Here is an 18,634-nt window from a genome sequence, read left to right on the forward strand (position 1 = left end):
CATTTAACCAGAGCTTTGAAGTCGCAGTAATCATTCTAGCGTAAATCACAATTGCACTCATGTGTTTAACTTGTAGGCAAATGGCCTCAAAAACCTGATATTGCTTGCATGCAAACAATAGCCCTCCACTCAATTTTGAAGGGTCTAGAAATAATGTAAGATTTTATTAGCAAATGTTTAATTATTTTGCCCCTTTTCCTGACTTTGAAAATTGTGGATTTTCCAATCTTGAAAATTGGAATTCCACACTGCAGACTTCAGAAGTGAAAAGATAAGATACTAGAAAAAAAAATCAAGTTTTACTAACCAAATTATAGGGGTAAGCCTTGGTTCCTCCAAATATGTCAAGTGGTGGGGGAGTTTGGTAATTGAAAAAAAAAAATTGCATCAAACAAGGTGTTAATGAATTCAGAATGTTTTCACACTTGACTGGTTTGTTAATTTACTGCAAAAATACAGAAAGGTCTTGAAACTGATGAATGTGCAGCAATGCACTACTAGGAGTTAGCTGAACATATCTGGTGAACCAATAAATACAGGCATATAAGTGCAGACACCAATCCCCTAGGTATGCTTTTAGGAAAAGATACAAAGATACTTTTTAGGAAAGGATACCACGAGAACAAAGAAAAATAGATAATATTGTTAAATTGGAAAGTTGTTTAAAATTGCATTATCTGTCTAAATCATTTTTGGGTTTTATGTTCCTATAAAGTCTGATTAATAATTAGCTTGTGAAAGCCCTGTATACGTTGTGGGGTGGCATATGACAAGACTGTATTCTGCATGTGGGTCAAATGAGAAGTAGTTATGTCGCGAACCTAAAATTAACAGCGAACGTGAACTTCCGCAAAAGTTTGCGAACGGGCGAACCGGGCGAACCGCCATTGACTTCAATAGGCAGGCGAATTTTAAAACCCACAGGGACTCTTTCTGGCCACAAAAGTGATGAAAAAGTTGTTTCAAGGAGACTAACACCTGGACTGTGGCATGCCGGAGGGGGATCCATGGCAAAACTCCCATGGAAAATTACATAGTTGATGCAGAGTCTGTTTTTAATCCATAAAGGGCATAAATCACCTAAAATTCCTAAATTGTTTGGAATAACGTGCTTTAAAACATCAGGTATGATGTTGTATCGTTCAGGTAGTGTAAGGGTTACGCCCGCTTCACAGTGACAGACCAAACTCGCTGTTTAACGCACCGCAAACAACCGCAAACAGTCCATTTGCACAAAGTTGGATACCAAGCTAGCCATGTCCCGTTCCTTGTCCTCACTGATGTCACTGTGCGTGCAATCACTTCCTGGGGTAACAGAAAATGCTCCACCCACAAGATGCTCCTGTTATATTACTGCACTGAGGCTGCTGCCTGTATCTGTGTGTCCTGCTCCCTGGCCGAAGAGCACAGGGGACACCAGGTCGAGCTGCTGAATGAGGCTTCTGAGAAGAAGAAAAAGAAACTGAGAAATGTTCTGCAGAAACTGACCACAAAGAGAGAGGAGACTGAGAAAAGAGTCCAGAGTCTGCAGAAGCACAGGAGAGGGGTGCAAGAGAAAGCAGCTGGTGTAACAGAGAGACTGACTGCCCTGATTAGGGACATCAGGAAACAGCTGGAAGACCTTGAGAAGCGAGTCCTGACTGAGATCACCCGGCAGCAGGAGCAGGTTTTACTCACAATCTCTGATCTGATCCAGCAGCTGGGAAAAAGAGAACGACGAGCTAACCAGGAAGATTTGTCACATTGAGGAGCTGTGCAACATAACTGACCCATTAACTGTCCTACAAGAATAGGAAACACACAGAGATGAGATGCTTGGTCGGTCCTCCCACTTCCAATTTGGGGCCTGGCACACACGCTGGCAGGCAGGCAACTGCAATTAGATTACACTAGCAGACTGATGTTTCACAGTCAAAAAAGTTTTTTTTTTTTAAATTTACACTACTGTTACAACAGATATGAGTGGTGGCACTAGTTGGCAAGTGGGCCTGGCACACACGCTGGCAGGCAGGCAACTGCTATTAGATTACACTAGCAGACTGTTTCACAGTCAAAAAAGGTTTTTTTTTTAAATTTACACTACTGTTACAACAGATGTGAGTGGTGGCACTTAGCAAGTGGGCCTGGCACACACTCTGGCAGGCAGGCAGGCAACTGCAATTAGATTACACTAGCAGACTGATGTTTCACAGTCAAAAAAGTTTTTTTTTTAAATTTACACTACTGTTACAACAGATGTGAGTGGTGGCACTTAGCAAGTGGGCCTGGCACACACTCTGGCAGGCAGGCAGGCAACTGCAATTAGATTACACTAGCAGACTGATGTTTCACAGTCAAATTTTTTTTTTTTTTTTTTAAATTTACACTACTACTGCTTACAACAGATATGAGTGGTGGCACTAGTTGGCAAGTGGACCTGGCACACATGCTGGCAGGCAGGCAAATGCTATTAGATTACACTAGCAGACTGATGTTTCACAGTCAAAAAAGTTTTTTAAAAAAAATTTACACTACTGTTACAACAGATATGAGTGGTGGCACTAGTTGGCAAGTGGGCCTGGCACACACGCTGGCAGGCAGGCAACTGCTATTAGATTACACAAGCAGACTGATGTTTCACAGTCAAAAAAAGTTTTTTTTTTTAAATTTACACTACTGTTACAACAGATATGAGTGGTGGCACTAGTTGGCAAGTGGGCCTGGCACACACGCTGGCAGGCAGGCAACTGCTATTAGATTACACTAGCAGACTGATGTTTCACAGTCAAAAAAGTTTTTTTTTTTTAAATTTACACTACTGTTACAACAGATATAAGTGGTGGCACTAGTTGGCAAGTGGGCCTGGCACACACGTTGGCAGGCAGGGAACTGCAATTAGATTACACTTGCAGACTGATGTTTCACAGTCAAATTTTTTTTTTTTTTTTTTTTAATTTACTTTAAATTTACACTACTGTTACAACAGATATAAGTGGTGGCACTAGTTGGCAAGTGGGCCTGGCACACACGCTGGCAGGCAGGCAACTGCAATTAGATTACACTAGCAGACTGATGTTTCAAAGTCAAAAAAGTTTTTTTTACAAAATTTACACTACTGTTACAACAGATATGAGTGGTGGCACTTAGCAAGTGAGTCTGGCACACACGCTGGCAGGCAGGCAGGCAACTGCAATTAGATTACACTAGCAGACTGATGTTTCACAGTCAAAAAAGTTTTTTTAAAAAAAAATTTACATTACTGTTACAACAGATATGAGTGGTGGCACTAGTTGGCAAGTGGGCCTGGCACACACGCTGGCAGGCAGGCAACTGCTTATAGATTACACTAGCAGACTGATGTTTCACAGTTAAAAAACTTTTTTTTTTTTTTACAAATTTTACACTACTGTTACAACAGATATGAGTGGTGGCACTGCAGGCAGGCAACTGCAATTAGATTACACTAGCAGACTGATGTTTCACAGTCAAAATTACACAGACAAAAAAAAAAAGATGTTCTAGCCCTAAAAATGGCTTTTTGGGGTGCTGTCCTTACAGCAGAGATCAGGACTGTAGTGGACACTGAATACACTAGCCTAGCTATCAATTTCCCTATAAAATCAGCAGCAGCTACACTATCCCTCCTCTCACTAAGAATCCAGGATCAGAATGAATCTAAAATGGCTGCTGTCCAGGAGCTAGGAGGGTCTGGGAGGGAGTGTCTGCTGCTGATTGGCTGAAATGTCTCTGCAGACTGTGAGATACAGGGTCAAAGTTTACTCAATGATGACGAATAGGGGGCGGATCGAACATCACATATGTTCGCCCGCCGCGGCGAACGCGAACAAGCTATATTCGCCGGGAACTATTCGCCGGCAAACTATTCGCGACATCACTAATGAGAAGTCACCAAGGGCTGCACGCACTGTAACTTCTGGACTGCCAATCACCCAATACTATTACGCACAGTTTAGGAAAATCCCGTAGTAAACAAATTTTAGTTTCCAATATGCTGGTTATTATTAGATTATAACCACATAAATCCTAGAAGCTTTTTAAAATAGATGTTATCCATTTGCATCATCCTCTAGTTTGCACTCATCATGTACATAGGCTGTGTAAGCCACCACTACGCTCAATGATTTAGCCATTATCATTTAAACACTTAAAAAGCAATAATATTGTAAACCAAAACACGTGTGTTAGGGATTACCTTGGAAGTTTGAAGCAAGTAGGAATCTAAATGCAGGAGACCAAAAGGTAGATAGGTACTGTGTAATGAGGCCTGGGGTAAAGAAGCCAGGTTTGGAAGTCTTATAGCAGAGGGTCAGGCAATAGTCAACTTAAGTCAAGTAACAGAAGCCGGAAGTCGTCACCAAAAGATCAGTTCTAAACAGTGAGGTACCAAAATTAAATGAATTGACAGAGTCCAGGTAAATAACAAAGGGTCAGGGAGCCAGAAATAATAGGTAGCACAGGGTAGAAAGAAGTGGTGCAAGGGAGAAACACTGATAGATAACTTTAGGGTAACTCGGAGCAATCAGAATTATCAAGCACCAACTGAGAGGAATTAGGAAGATTTATAGGCTTGCATGACATGGTTGCGAGCATACTCGGATATGCGCAGATGTTAGAGCATCAAGAATAAATATATAAGTCCCAGTTCTTGTGCCCATGCTTACACTGTGCTTGCCGACTGTAAATAGCGTGACTCAAACTGCGCGTCGGCTATATATACAGTGGATATTGAGAGTCGATATTAGCACAGATGCTCTATGTCTAGGAGTCAGGTGAAAAATTAGCTCAGTCCTCAGCCCCCGATGCATTACTCAACTCTAGCTCTGCATTAGCACGGCTATTCTTTATCTGTGCTGTACTAAGGTTAGCACAGCCCTCTGTCATCTTATAGGTAAGTGATGCTAACAATGTGTGGGGACAGGACACCTCATCTCATCCATTTTATTAGGCTCTAGCGTTTGAAAGGCAAAACTATTTAAAGGGATGCTCAAGTCAAAATAATCTTTTATGATTCAGATAGAGTAGCAGTTTTAAAACACTTTCCAATTTACTTCCATTTTTAAATTTTGCAGTCTTTTTATATGCACACTTTCTGGGGAACACATTCCTCCTGAGCATGTGAACAAGCTCAAAGGGTATACCTATAACTAGTCTGGGATTGGCTGAGGTCTGTCACATGATTGAGGGGGCCGGTAAATGGGAGAAAAAATGAATTTGACAGAAAAAAAATCTACTGCTATTGAATTGTCTTTTTATTATTTGTCATTCTACTGCATTGAGTGGTCCTTTAATAAAAGTTTCCAGGGCTATAGTGAAGGTGGCAATATTTGAAATCATGCACAATGTGATGGACAGAGGACTTCCTTTTGAAAAGATAAAAAAAAAAAAAATTTGGGGGTGCTATGTATCCTTATTCATTACTGTAGCACTTCAAAACTGCCAGCTGCCCTGAATTTGCTGGGTAGAGCTTTTGTATACGTCTAATGCTTTACACAGAGCAAGGAGAGAGGTAAGGGAGATAGAAGGGGGGTTTATAAAAACAAATACCCTTGATAAATAATAGCATTGTGGTAAATTTTTTGAACCACAATATTTTATAGCCTGGAATCATCTCTGCAAAATTAACATGCTCTCATGTGTGAAATCATGTAATTTTTTGCATTAGTGAGCCTAGATAACTATACATGGTTTTAAACACATAGGTAAAGTAATGTTCTAGAGTTGCAAGGCTTACAAATTCTGACCAGGACATGACCAGTGAGGTCATCAGGAACAGCAATTGTAAAACCCCACTAACTAAAGTCTGTGACCTGCTAAGAGGCATCAAGGCTTGCAGCTCCAGAGTGAGACTTTACCTATGTGTTTAACCACTCTACAAGGGGTTAACCACATAGTAATCTAGGTTTATTAATGCAAAAAAAGTGCATTAATTAATTGGGAGACATCATTTTTGTTCCTTTTAAATTCCTCCTCAAAATGAAAAACTGATTTCAATATGAGGGGTGCTCTCTGAGTTATGTGGTGTGAGATAGAAATTCAAATGTGACATGTAACTGACCTGCAGATCTGTTAAAGAGACATAAAACCCAATTTATTTCTGTCATGATTCAGAGGGAGCATGCAATTTTAAACAATTTTCCGATTTACTTCTATCTAATTTGGCGCTCCACAAATAAATGATGATAACAGTAATAATAATAATAATATAATGCATAATCCAATGTGATTTTGTACCTGCGATGATCTTAAAAGGGATTTCTGTTTTTTAGATATTATAGAATACAGACCCTCCCCATTACATTCTAGGGCTTATATCTCAGGCTACTTAAAAGAGTTTAGCACTTTTTCTGATCTTAGAAATTGTTACTTTTTTTCTATATCTGTTACAATATTGCTCTATTAAAATAATGATTTTAAAACAGTTACCTTTTTAACCCTTTAATGACCACAATGTACCCTGTATGTCACTGGTCGTTAAGGGTTTTTTCAGGACATAATAGCACAAGTTTAGCACGAACACGCTATTAATTCCCTCCCTCCAACGGGCTTAGTGGAATAGAGCAGTCTCAACGCTGGTGCCAAGACCGTGCTATAAAACAATCAAGTCCCAAAAAAAGGCCAGCGACATACAGGGTACGTCGCTGGTCCTTAAGGGGTTAAATTTTTCTGGCATTTCTCTTATTTCTGTAACTTTAAAGGGATAGTAAACACCAAAAATGTTATTGTTTAAAAAGATAGATAATCCCTTTATTTACCATTCCCCAGTTTTGCATAACTAACACTGTTATAAAAATATATTTTTTACCTCTGTATTTACCTTGTATCAAAGTTTATGCTGACTGCGTCCTTATGTAAGATCTTTTGACAGACTTGCATTTTAAGCAATTAGTGCTGACTCTTAAATATCTTCACGTAAGGAGGCACAATGTTATTTATATGAAACACATGAACTAACGCCATCTAGCTGTTAAAAACTGGCAAATGCATTCAGATAAGAGGCGGCCTTCAAGGGCTTAGAAATTAGCATATGAGCCTACCTAGGTTTTGCTTTCAACTAAGAATGCCAAGAGAACAAAGCAACTTTGATGAAAAAAGTAAATTAGAAAGTTGTTTATAATTACATGCCCTATCGGAATCATGAAAGTTTAATTTGGACTTTACTATCCCTTTAAATTTCTTGGATAATGTTTGCTGTGCACAGTTTGCCGACTCAGGAATGTGCAGCTAGAACAATTTTATGAGATATGATTGATGGGCACTTACACAGAAATTATTACATTTAACCCACGATCCTACAAACATGTATCAGAAGGATTTTGGCAAATGTGTTGTTTTTGGATTACATTTTATGTACTGGGACAAAGTTAGATATAAATTGGTTAAAAGAAATCTAGAGATTGCATCTCCTTTTATTGTGGGAATGAAATAGAAAACTTTTTTTACTTTTTCCATGCATGTGCAGCAGGGACAGTATACTCTAATATTTTCTTCTTTTCAGTGTGTTTCTAATGATCATTTTTTACCAAATGGAGTGAAATTCAATTGTTTTCAAATATTTCTTCCACCTTTATTTTCATCTTTGAAATAGCTAATTTTGCTTATTGTGTCCCCACCCATACTGAACATTTCTGAGCTGAAATTGATGGTAAATTTCAGACTATAACAATGTTGCAATTAAAAATATATTAGTTTGTAAGTAAAACCACATAATTATTTTTCAAGTGTATATATATTTTATAATAAAAGATTTATAATACTAATTGGTATTGTCTGTTCCTCCGCTCCCCTTCATTTCCTCTTTTGGCTGGGCTGTGATGTATAGAGCAGTCACACCCACTCTCTACATAGGCTTTCTATGGGCTTTAAAGGGGCTGGATTTCAAGATTGTCAAATGACACACATGTTTATTGGATGTTCACTGTCATAAAAAAAAGAGTTCATCCAAGTGGGCCGGCATAACATTGTAATAGAAGCATTACTATATGAACTAATTTAACCCTTTCACAGATGGATTAAAATAAAAAAAGGTACACATATACTTTTTTAATGGCAAAGATTACATTTATGACATTCTATTAGTTAAAGTTTACCATCACTTTAAGTTCTACTTACAAAAAAACAAACATGTAAACAAAAAGGTTTAAATAAAATAATGCCCCCCAGTAGGGGAATGTGAAAGAGAGGCATTCTGAGAGGTCATTTCCATTGTTCTGTCTAAGGGGTTGATTCTATAAAGTTTGCAAGTCTAGACATGGTTTTCTACGCCAACATTATAAAAAAAGGGACTGTTCCTGCATTTGGCAAAATGTCTCCCATACAAATAAGAGCTCTCTTCTAGGTAAAAGTTTGTAATGGAGGGGAAGTAAAACGGGGGAAACCGTTGTGTTTTAAAACTTAAATATTACGCTTAAAGGGACAGTCAACACCAGAATCTTTGTTGTTTAAAAAGATAGATAATCCCTTTATTACCCATTCCCCAGTTTTGCATAACCAACACTGTTATAGAAATACACTTTTTACCTCTGTGATTACCTTGCGTCTAAGCTTCTGCTGACTGCCGCCTTATTTTAGTTCTTTTGACAGACTTGCTTTTTAGACAATCAGTGCTCACTCCAGGGTAACTTCATGTGCATGAGCTCAATGTTATCTATATGAAACACATGAACTAATGCCCTCTAGTGGTCAAAATGCATTCAGATTAGAGGCAGTCTTCAAGGTCTAAGAAATTAGCATATGAACCTCCTAGCTTTAGCTTTCAACTAAGAATACCAAGAGAGAAAAGCAAAATTGGCGATAAAAGTAAATTGGAAAGTGACTAGAATTTTGAGGTGGAGCGTAGCCGTGCAGGAACATGGCTGCACATTGAACTAGCTCCGAAGTGTATCCCTGTCAACCCGCTCTAACCTGGTGATATTCTGGGCACAATTATGTTCAATCTACATGAGAGCTACTAGAGACTAACCCCAACACACAACCACCTGTTTTACAGGACATTGCTGGCAGCTCTGTGCAAGTTACAACAGAACCAGCTTAAACCGCACACCTAACCATCCTCTGGTCCCCCTCCGAAGCGGAACAGCACTCCCGGCTCTGGGACAACACCGCTATTCGAATATCTGGGCAACCGGAAACGTGAACCCAGAGACCGTTAGCCCAGGGCGCAAAGACTCCGCGATCCGCCATTGAAACTCCCACGTGGTACGCAGATTCCCTATACGCTGCCATTACAACCACCCGGAACCCCGCGGCCTCTGTAAACACCTAGCAAAGTAAGTTGGCCCCAGACAGTGACTTTTATTTAACCACCTGCATAGACGGCGACCCGCTCTCAGCTGACTAAGGGCACCGGACTGCCAGAGAGCATACCCGATCTAAACCGCAAGCTGCACGGCCTTTCCGATAGCAGGGAAAACCCCATACTCCCTGAAACGGGGCCTACCTGAAAGGGAATTTGCGCCCCTGGCCTTACTGAAAACCTGCCCTCCCTCACTACTTTATACTGCTCCACCGGGCTATTAACTAAGCATAAGAGTAATTAAATGGGCATCTTGATGCAGGGTCTGTGAAAGTGCTGCACTAACTCAAACCACATACCGGATAGCCTGGAAACTTTCTAATGGCAACAAGACAAAAGCCCAGAGCTGACAAGAAAGCTCCCACAACACCTTCTACTACCATGAACTCTTACTTTCAAAAACAGGGCTGTGAACCTGAACCCAATGAATCTACACTCTCAGCCTCTCAAATACCGCCTGATCAGATGGATACCCCCCACGCTGCCAAACTCACACAAATTCAAACCACTATAGCCCAATTACCCTCAAAATCAGACCTAGCCGACTTAAAGACATTTATTAAAACTGAAATGACCTCGCTGAGGAAAAACATCAATGAGCTAGGGTCGAGAATAGAAAGTCTGGAGGAAGAACAGGACACTCTGAACAACATAGTGTCTGACGCTAACCACCAAATCACGAGACACGAAGCTATTGTGCAGTTGCTCCAACTAAAAATTGAAGACCTCGACAATAGAGGCAGAAGAAGCAACCTCCGGATCAGGGGAGTACCAGAGGAGGCGACTCAAGAATCTGTAATATCCTACTTAATACAATTGTTTGAATATATCGCCCCATCACTCAAACTCACTGAAACTTCCATAGAGCGTGCACATAGGGCATTACGCCCTGTTCCGAAACCTCCAAACCCACCAAGAGACATTATTCTCAAATTTGCAAGCTATCTGGACAAGGAGGCTATCTGGAAACAGGTTAGGCTGCAACGAGAAATCAGATTCCAAACTTATAGCATACAGATATTTCAGGACATTTGCCCTGCCACTATTGAAAGGCGCAGGGAGATCCGCTATATCACTCAGGTTCTACAAGAACGGGGGGTGAAATACCACTGGGGCTTTCCCTTCAGCCTCATTGTTCAAAAGGAAGGAAAAACCCACATCTATAAAGACCCAGACGACCTCGAACTCTTCTCAAGGGACCTTAACATCTCCTTCCCCCCCCCCATCTCAAGACCAACGTAATCCACCACGCAGCAACCAGACAGTGCACCCAAATCCCAAAGATCGCAGTGGTCATCAGTCAGCAAAAGGAAAAAACTTAACACCCTAGACGACTAAGCAGGTCCCTTTCAACCCTGGAAAAGTAATACTATACTGGATGACAGTTATGACATAGAGAACACTCATGCTTCTTAATCTCTGGAAGCTACGAACAATCCAGACCTAGACACAAAACCTGGCTCCTGTTGCATGAAACCCCAATAAACATCTTGTTATGAAAGGACACATATCACCTCTACCAGAACCTGATAAGTACTATATATTGATCTTGACAGATGTAATGTTATATTATTTTAATCGTGATTTGGTATATCATTATAAGAATAGTAGGAAATGATGTTGATGTGTCTTTTCCTTTTTCTCCCTACTCATTGAAAATGTACTCACTCTGCTTGTATATTCCCCTAAACTTGTTAAACTTAGTGTCAGATATAGAGTGGCTAACTAAGAAAAAAGAGAGCAAGACAATCAAAAGCATAATAATCAGAAATTGATAACTGAAGGCCAAGGCTGCTATCTAGAATGTTCCCCTTGACACTGCGCAGCAGAAAGACTTAACATATCATTGCTAGAATGCATCATTTCACCCTAATACAATGGGACTTATACCTCCATTTATCTGAATTGGACTCCAAGTTTGTCCGCCACAACCCTAGTTATGGTTTATTTGCTAAATATTTAAATTTTGATGTTGTTACTAGTTAGACCTTTATTACAGGTCTCATTCCGATCTAGTTATCTATGGTCATACAGGGCTTGCCACAGCGACATTATTAACAGGAAGTACTGCCCCCTAAACCGCAAACCCCTAAGGGCTTTATTCAAACTCACTCGCAATAGTTTACTCCCCCCAGAGGTTAATATATAAGAGCGGGATTACACCAGGGATACGCTACCCTCATTGCCAACATGAAGTTAATGTTGGCATTATGTTATTTTCTTGTTTTTGTTTTTTTTCTTACCAATGTTGTTGTTGTATTTCCTAGAAACTTGCATTTACACGTAATCAAACCTGATTGCGTACCCTTGCTCCCGGTCCGCCCAGTGCCCCAGTGCTCTGCCTTTACTACACTACCTATCTATATACCACCAAGCCTACGACTCATACCTAACACCCATCATCTAGATAATGGCTAAATTGAATTCCCACTCCCAAGCCGGAAACCACATAAACATCTATTCCGCCAACGCGAAAGGTCTGAACATACCTTGCAAAAGAACGCTAGCATCCAGAGATCTTCATAGACATAAAGCGGACTTGGTATTCCTACAGGAGACCCACTTCCGCAAGGGCCGTGAACCAAACACATTTGCCCGCACATATGGCACTTGCTATTGGGCCTCTCACCCCCACAGTAAAAAACACGGGGTGGGAATCCTAATTAGGAAAAACATCCCTTTTACACCCATACAGACCATTAGAGACAAAGAAGGGAGATATCTTATTCTCACCGGGCTTCTCTATGGTAGACCGCTGACACTAGCTTCAATATATGCCCCCAACTCAGCACAACACTCTTTTATCAAAAAAATAACTAACTTAATTTTAGAACACCAAAAGGGGATACTCATCATGGGAGGGGACCTCAATGTCGCTCTTGACCCCAATATGGACTGTTCAGCCCAACATTCCTCAATACCAAATTCTAGAACATCAAAAATTAAATCATATCTCAAAAACATAGTAGTGCAAGACGTTTGGAGAACACTTCACCCCCAACAAAGAGACTACACCTTCTATTCATATCCCCATGAGGTCTATACCCGCATAGACTACATATTTACGGATGTAGGAGGGCTTTCCCTATTCAATTCCGCAAAAATCTCCCCAATTACATGGTCAGACCATGCCTCTGTACTCTGCACTATGACCTGGCCCTCAAAACCCCTAAAAGATTACATTTGGCGATTAGACGAATCCTTGCTGACTGACCCCCGAGTAGCTCCCAGAATCACAAAGGCAATCTCAGAATACTTTGAACACAACTCTATACCTGAGACCACCCAACACACGCTATGGGAAGCCCACAAGGCCGTTATTAGAGGAGAATTGATAGCTATAAAAGCACAAATGAATAAATCTAAAAGGGAACTAACCAACACACTACTAACAAACATACAGCACTTAGAATCCTTACACAAGACTACCCCAACAAATAAAGATCTACTTAACAAACTCACCCTAGAAAGACAAACACTAGCCACCCACCTCAACAAATCGCACAAAAGACAGACCCTATACACCCATCAAAAGCACTACGAGGGAAGGAACAAATCAGGCAGATCATTGGCCAGATACCTTAAGCAAAAAGCATATCAAAAATATATCATGCAGATCAGAAACGATAATGGCCTCCTGCAGAAATCAACTCACCAAATTTCCCACGCCTTCAGAACATATTTCCAAAAACTATACAACATCCAACACACAAATACCAACACCCCTAGCCCTACCGAACGTAGGCATCAACTAATAGGGGAATATCTTGGGAAACTCCAACTCCCACACATTACAGAATTGCAAAAAGAGCAACTGGAAGAACCCATATCACTAAGTGAATTGAAGTTAGCCCTTAAAAACTTGCCCACCGAAAAAGCCCCGGGTCCAGATGGCTACAGCCACAAATACTACACCACTTTCCAGGATATCCTAAACCCCTATATGTTAGACTATTTCCAATCCATAGATGAACACAAGGCGTTTCCCCCTGGAGCATTAGAGGCTCATATAATACTAATACCCAAACCCCACAAATCCCGAGACTCCCCCGGTAATTATCGCCCCATCTCACTACTAAATACTGATGTTAAACTCTATGCTAGGATACTAGCACATAGACTGAACAGAGTCCTCCCAGACCTGGTTCATTTTGACCAGGTCGGGTTTATCCCAGGGAGAGAAGCGAAAGACAACACGGTCAGGGCCCTCAATTTAATCCACTACGCCAAACTAAAAAATATTCCCTCTGTACTCCTTTCTACAGATGCGGAAAAGGCCTTTGACCGTGTTGCCTGGGACTTCATGAAAGCCACCTTAATCCACATGGGGTTGGGGTCAAAGATCCTTAATAGGGTCTTCTCGCTCTACGCCCACCCGACAGCGAGAATCCTAGTCAACGGCACCTTATCCCCTCCCTTTCCCATAACCAACGGAACACGTCAGGGATGTCCCTTGTCCCCACTCTTATTTGCATGCATCATTGAGACCTTAGCGACCCGCATTAGACAGAACTCCCAGATAACTGGAATCACCATAGAAAACCAACATTATGTGGTATCACTATTTGCAGACAACCTGCTTTTTTCCCTCACTAAACCTGAAATCTCAATCCCGCACCTCCTAGATGAATTCCGCACTTTCCAACTTCTATCAAACTTTGTAATAAATATGTCCAAATCAGAAATCTTAAATATTAACCTAACTAACACATCCCTAGCAGCCACCCAACAAGTCTCCCCCTTTACGTGGTGTACCAACTCACTGAAGTATCTAGGGATACATTTATCACCCAAACTAGATGATATATTTTGACTCAATTACGCACCCATAAAACATACGATCATACGAGACCTATCATCATGGGGCTCCAAAAAACTGTCTTGGCTAGGACGCATTGAAGTCGTCAAAATGAATGTATTCCCACGTATTCTGTACCTTCTCCAGACTCTACCAATCCCCTTGCCCAAACCGTACCTACCATCAATACAAAAAGCATTTAGTGACTTCATCTGGCGCAGAAAACCGCCTAGAATTAACAGTTTAATAATGCAAACTTCTAAAGCCCAGGGAGGTATGGGTGTTCCGAATCTTAGCGCCTATCGCCAAGCCATATTCCTGCAAAGGCTGGTCGACTGGAACATCCACTATGCACACAAAAGATGGGTACCTCTTGAACACCTCATAATAGGCAGGCCACATCTAGGAAGACTATGCTGGAGCAACCCAAATTTTTTTAGAAAGGTCAAAACTGATAACCCGATCATACAAGAGACCTTCCGCATGTGGGAACGCACCATCAACACAACGCTCTTTGTTTCGTCGGTCCCCTCCCCACTGACCTCCCTGATAGAAAACGGTGAATTTGTGGTTAAATCCCTCACCCCCAAAACCACGGTAGACACCCCAAACAGAGACTTCACTGTTCACGCACTAACCAACAACAAAACCCTACTCTCACAGACTGAGCTAATTTCTAGAGGACATGAGTGCTTTGCCGATTGGTTCACTTATAGACAAACAATACACTACATCAATAAACACACAGGATATGGAAATATGGTCAGACCTTTGACCAACTTCGAGTCCCTTTGTGTCCAAAAACCCCCAATAAGACATACTTTATCGATAATATATAAAATTTTGACACACACACCGCCTAGGCACATACCATCATTCTTAGAAAGCTGGGAGAGGGACCTAGGGGTCATTATCCTGCCCCAAACAAGCACACAGTTCTTCCAAGCCACAATGAGATCCTCAATCTCCTCCTCTATCTTAGAGATTAATTTTAAGCTACTGCACAGGTGGTACCTCACTCCAAGGAAGCTGCACCGCCTATACCGCACCCAAAGTAACAGATGCTGGCGCTGCGGCCATGTAAATAGCGACACCGCCCATATGTGCCGAACCGAGATCTCAGAGATGGAAACTATACTGGAAACCCTATTGCCCCTAGACCCTCTGATGTGGTTACTGCACAAACCTTTCCCAACGATTAAATACAAACCATATGCCCGTCTTTTAAACATTATGATAAACGGAATTAAAATCCTAATAGCTAAAAACTGGAAAAGTAGGGACACCCCCACTATAGACATGTGGATCCAAAAGGTCACTGAAATTATAGAACTAGAGGAATACTACCACCTCAAATACGATAAAATGAACTCCTATGCAGAGTTCACACAACTCTGGACCTATTACATAAAGCACAGACCCTAGACAGAAATACAATCAAAGACTAACTGTCCCCGGCTATGGGAGAATCAAAACACTTCACTGACTGGATATGAGCGCTGGAGGCACGGACGGACTGGGACCACATACCCCCCCTTTTTTCTTCTCTTTCCCCTCCCCTTCTCCCCCCCAATTACTTTACCCCAATTTTCTCCTATGACATTATATATTGTTTATTATAAAATCCACAGTTATTACTGCATTGTACGCCTTGGAGCTGCGTCTCCACCCTTTTGTAACTCTATTTTAAATGCAATAAAGCTGTTTAAAAAAAAAAAAAAAAAAGTAAATTGGAAAGTTGTTTAAAATTACATGCCCTATTTAAATCATTAAAGTTTTTTTTTGCATTTGACTGTCCCTTTAATACAAATCAGATGGCACTGTACCTTAAAGTTGCTGTAATTTTCATATGCATAGGGTTTCCTTTCAGAATAATTAGGGCTAGATTACAAGTGGATTGCAAAATTATTGCGCGCCCTTAAACGGGCAAATTTGCCCGTTTGTGGGTGCATGATAATTAACCAATCATTACAAGTGGCTGGTTATTGCTACCGCAAACTCGCTGTAGCAATTAACTCTCAGAACATTAACCAGAGATCCGATCTCTGGTTACTTTCCTAAAAGTGCCCCAAATGCCCTCAAAATAGAGTGCATTTTTGTTTTGTATTTAAAAAAAGCATTTTTTAAATTAAAATACAACTGCACTAGTCAGTTTTGGTGCTTTAAAGTTGGCGGGTGTGGGGTGTTAGAAAAAAACAGCACTGAAAAGTGCCTTTACATTGCAGTCTACGGGAACTGTGTGTTCCCAGTAAATATATATGTACAGTATATGCTTATTTATATACTGTATATACAGTAGGTACAGTATGTATTATTTGTGTATATACACATATTAGCACATAAATATATATATGTATAAATTCATATATATTTATAAATGCTGCCCAACGCTGCGCTACTTACCCCCTTCGCTACGATTAAGTTCTGATGCTGTCTCATTGGAGCCTATGGAAGCGCGCTCTCATGAGCACAATGCTTCCCAGCAATGTCAACTCGCGCTTGCATTGCTGACAACTTGTAATACCAGCGCACAATAGCGTGCATTGGTATTACACAGGGGAGCACAAATATTGCTTGTAATCTTGCCCTTAGTGTTTTGAGTATTTTGGTGAGAAAAAAACAATGAGAACTGTAGTGCAAAAATATTTATAGAAAGAAAAATTGAGAAAAATTTTCATAACGCCCATGGAACGCCCATGTTCAGCCCATTTAAAAATTGTACTTTTGTTCTTTTTTCACATCAGTGGTACCTCACTCCCTGCAATCTTGAGTGGACAATAGACTTGTGCATGGCGGAAAAATTTGGTTTGGTTTGGTTCGGATCGATTCGGATGTTTTCAAATTTCGGTTCAGATCGATTCGAATTCGGAAAAATTCGAATGCATTCAAGTTCCCTGCCTGAGAATGTTATAAGCCCACTTATTAATATAGGGGGGCCTTAAAGGGACATGAAACCCAAATTTTTTCTTTCATGGTTTAGAAAGAGCATGCAATTTTAAACAACTTTCTAATTTGCTTCTATTATCTAATTTGTTTTATTTTCTTGATATGCTTTGCTGAAAAGCATATCTAGATAGGCTCAGTAGCTGCTGATTGGTTGCTACACATAGATGCCTTGTGTGATAGCCTCACCCATGTGCATTGCTATTCATTCAACAAAGGATATCTAAAAAATGAAACAAAATATATAATAGAAATAAATTGGAATGTTGTTTAAAATTGTATTCTCTATCTGAATCATGAAAGAAAAATTTTGGGTTTAGTGTCCCTTTAACATGTAGCCTTGCACTTATTTATTTTGGTAGCGTAGAAGGTGAAAGTGCCCATAATAAACGACACTCAAGAGGCTTTTCAAGTTGTGTGTCTCTAGGCTGCAAAACACTTTGATAACAAAATGTCAGTTTTAAACGCTTATAAAACATTTTTTGTATGCAGATTTGTTCCAATTTAGTGAGTAATACCTATAAAGTCAGGCAGAAATCAAATCATCTCAAGCAAAAACTAACTACATAAGAAGAATATGATTTTATAATAACTAAAAAAAAATAACTTTTGTGAAAGTACTAAAAAAGTGACCTCCTATTACATATTTCAGAATTAGAAAGTCCTGAAACGGGCATGAAAATACCTAGAAGCTCTGATTTATCCTTTTCTCAGAAATGGAATAACTGAGGTAACCACCAATTCCTTTCTGCAAAAACTGCTCAGTCAAGTACAGAGCTTCAATACCGCTGCGGATCTGGGTGTACTTTTCTGTATTAACTTGTTACCTTTGGAAACTATGCACCTACTGGAAATAAACTACGTACATGTGTTTCCCTTTATTGATTTAAAACTCTAGTGATCAGAAAGTATTGAATATATTTTAATAGTATTGTTAATTAAATAAAAAATAATTGGGATGAAAGAAAAAAAGAAAGAAAGAAAGAAAGAAAGAAAGAAAGAAAGAAAGAAAGAAAGAAAGAAAGAAAGAAAGAAAGAAAGAAAGAAAGAAAGAAAGAAAGAAAGAAAGAAAGAAAGAAAGAAAGAAAGAAAGAAAGAAAGAAAGAAAGAAAGAAAGGAAAAGGGGATACTATATATATCAAATTAGGATAGATAGATAGATAGATAGATAGATAGATAGATAGATAGATAGATAGATAGATAGATAGATAGATAGATAGACAGACAGACAGACGATCAAATAGATAGATAGATAGATAGATAGATAGATAGATAGATAGATAGATAGATAGATAGATAGATAGATAGATAGATAGATAGATAGATAGATAGATAGATAGATAGATGATAGATAGATAGATAGATAGATAGAAAAATGGATACTATATATTCAGTTAGGATAGACAGATAAACAGACAGATGATAGATAGCGATAGATAGAAGGAAACAAAAAAGGGGATACTATATATCAAATTAGGATAGAAAGACAGACCGATGATAGATAGATAGATAGATAGATAGATAGATAGATAGATAGATAGATAGATAGATAGATAATGGGAAACTGCATATCCAGTGAGGATAAATAGTTAGATAAAGAG

The sequence above is a fragment of the Bombina bombina genome, chromosome 4 (assembly GCF_027579735.1).
Source record: "Bombina bombina isolate aBomBom1 chromosome 4, aBomBom1.pri, whole genome shotgun sequence".
NCBI lineage: Eukaryota > Metazoa > Chordata > Amphibia > Anura > Bombinatoridae > Bombina > Bombina bombina.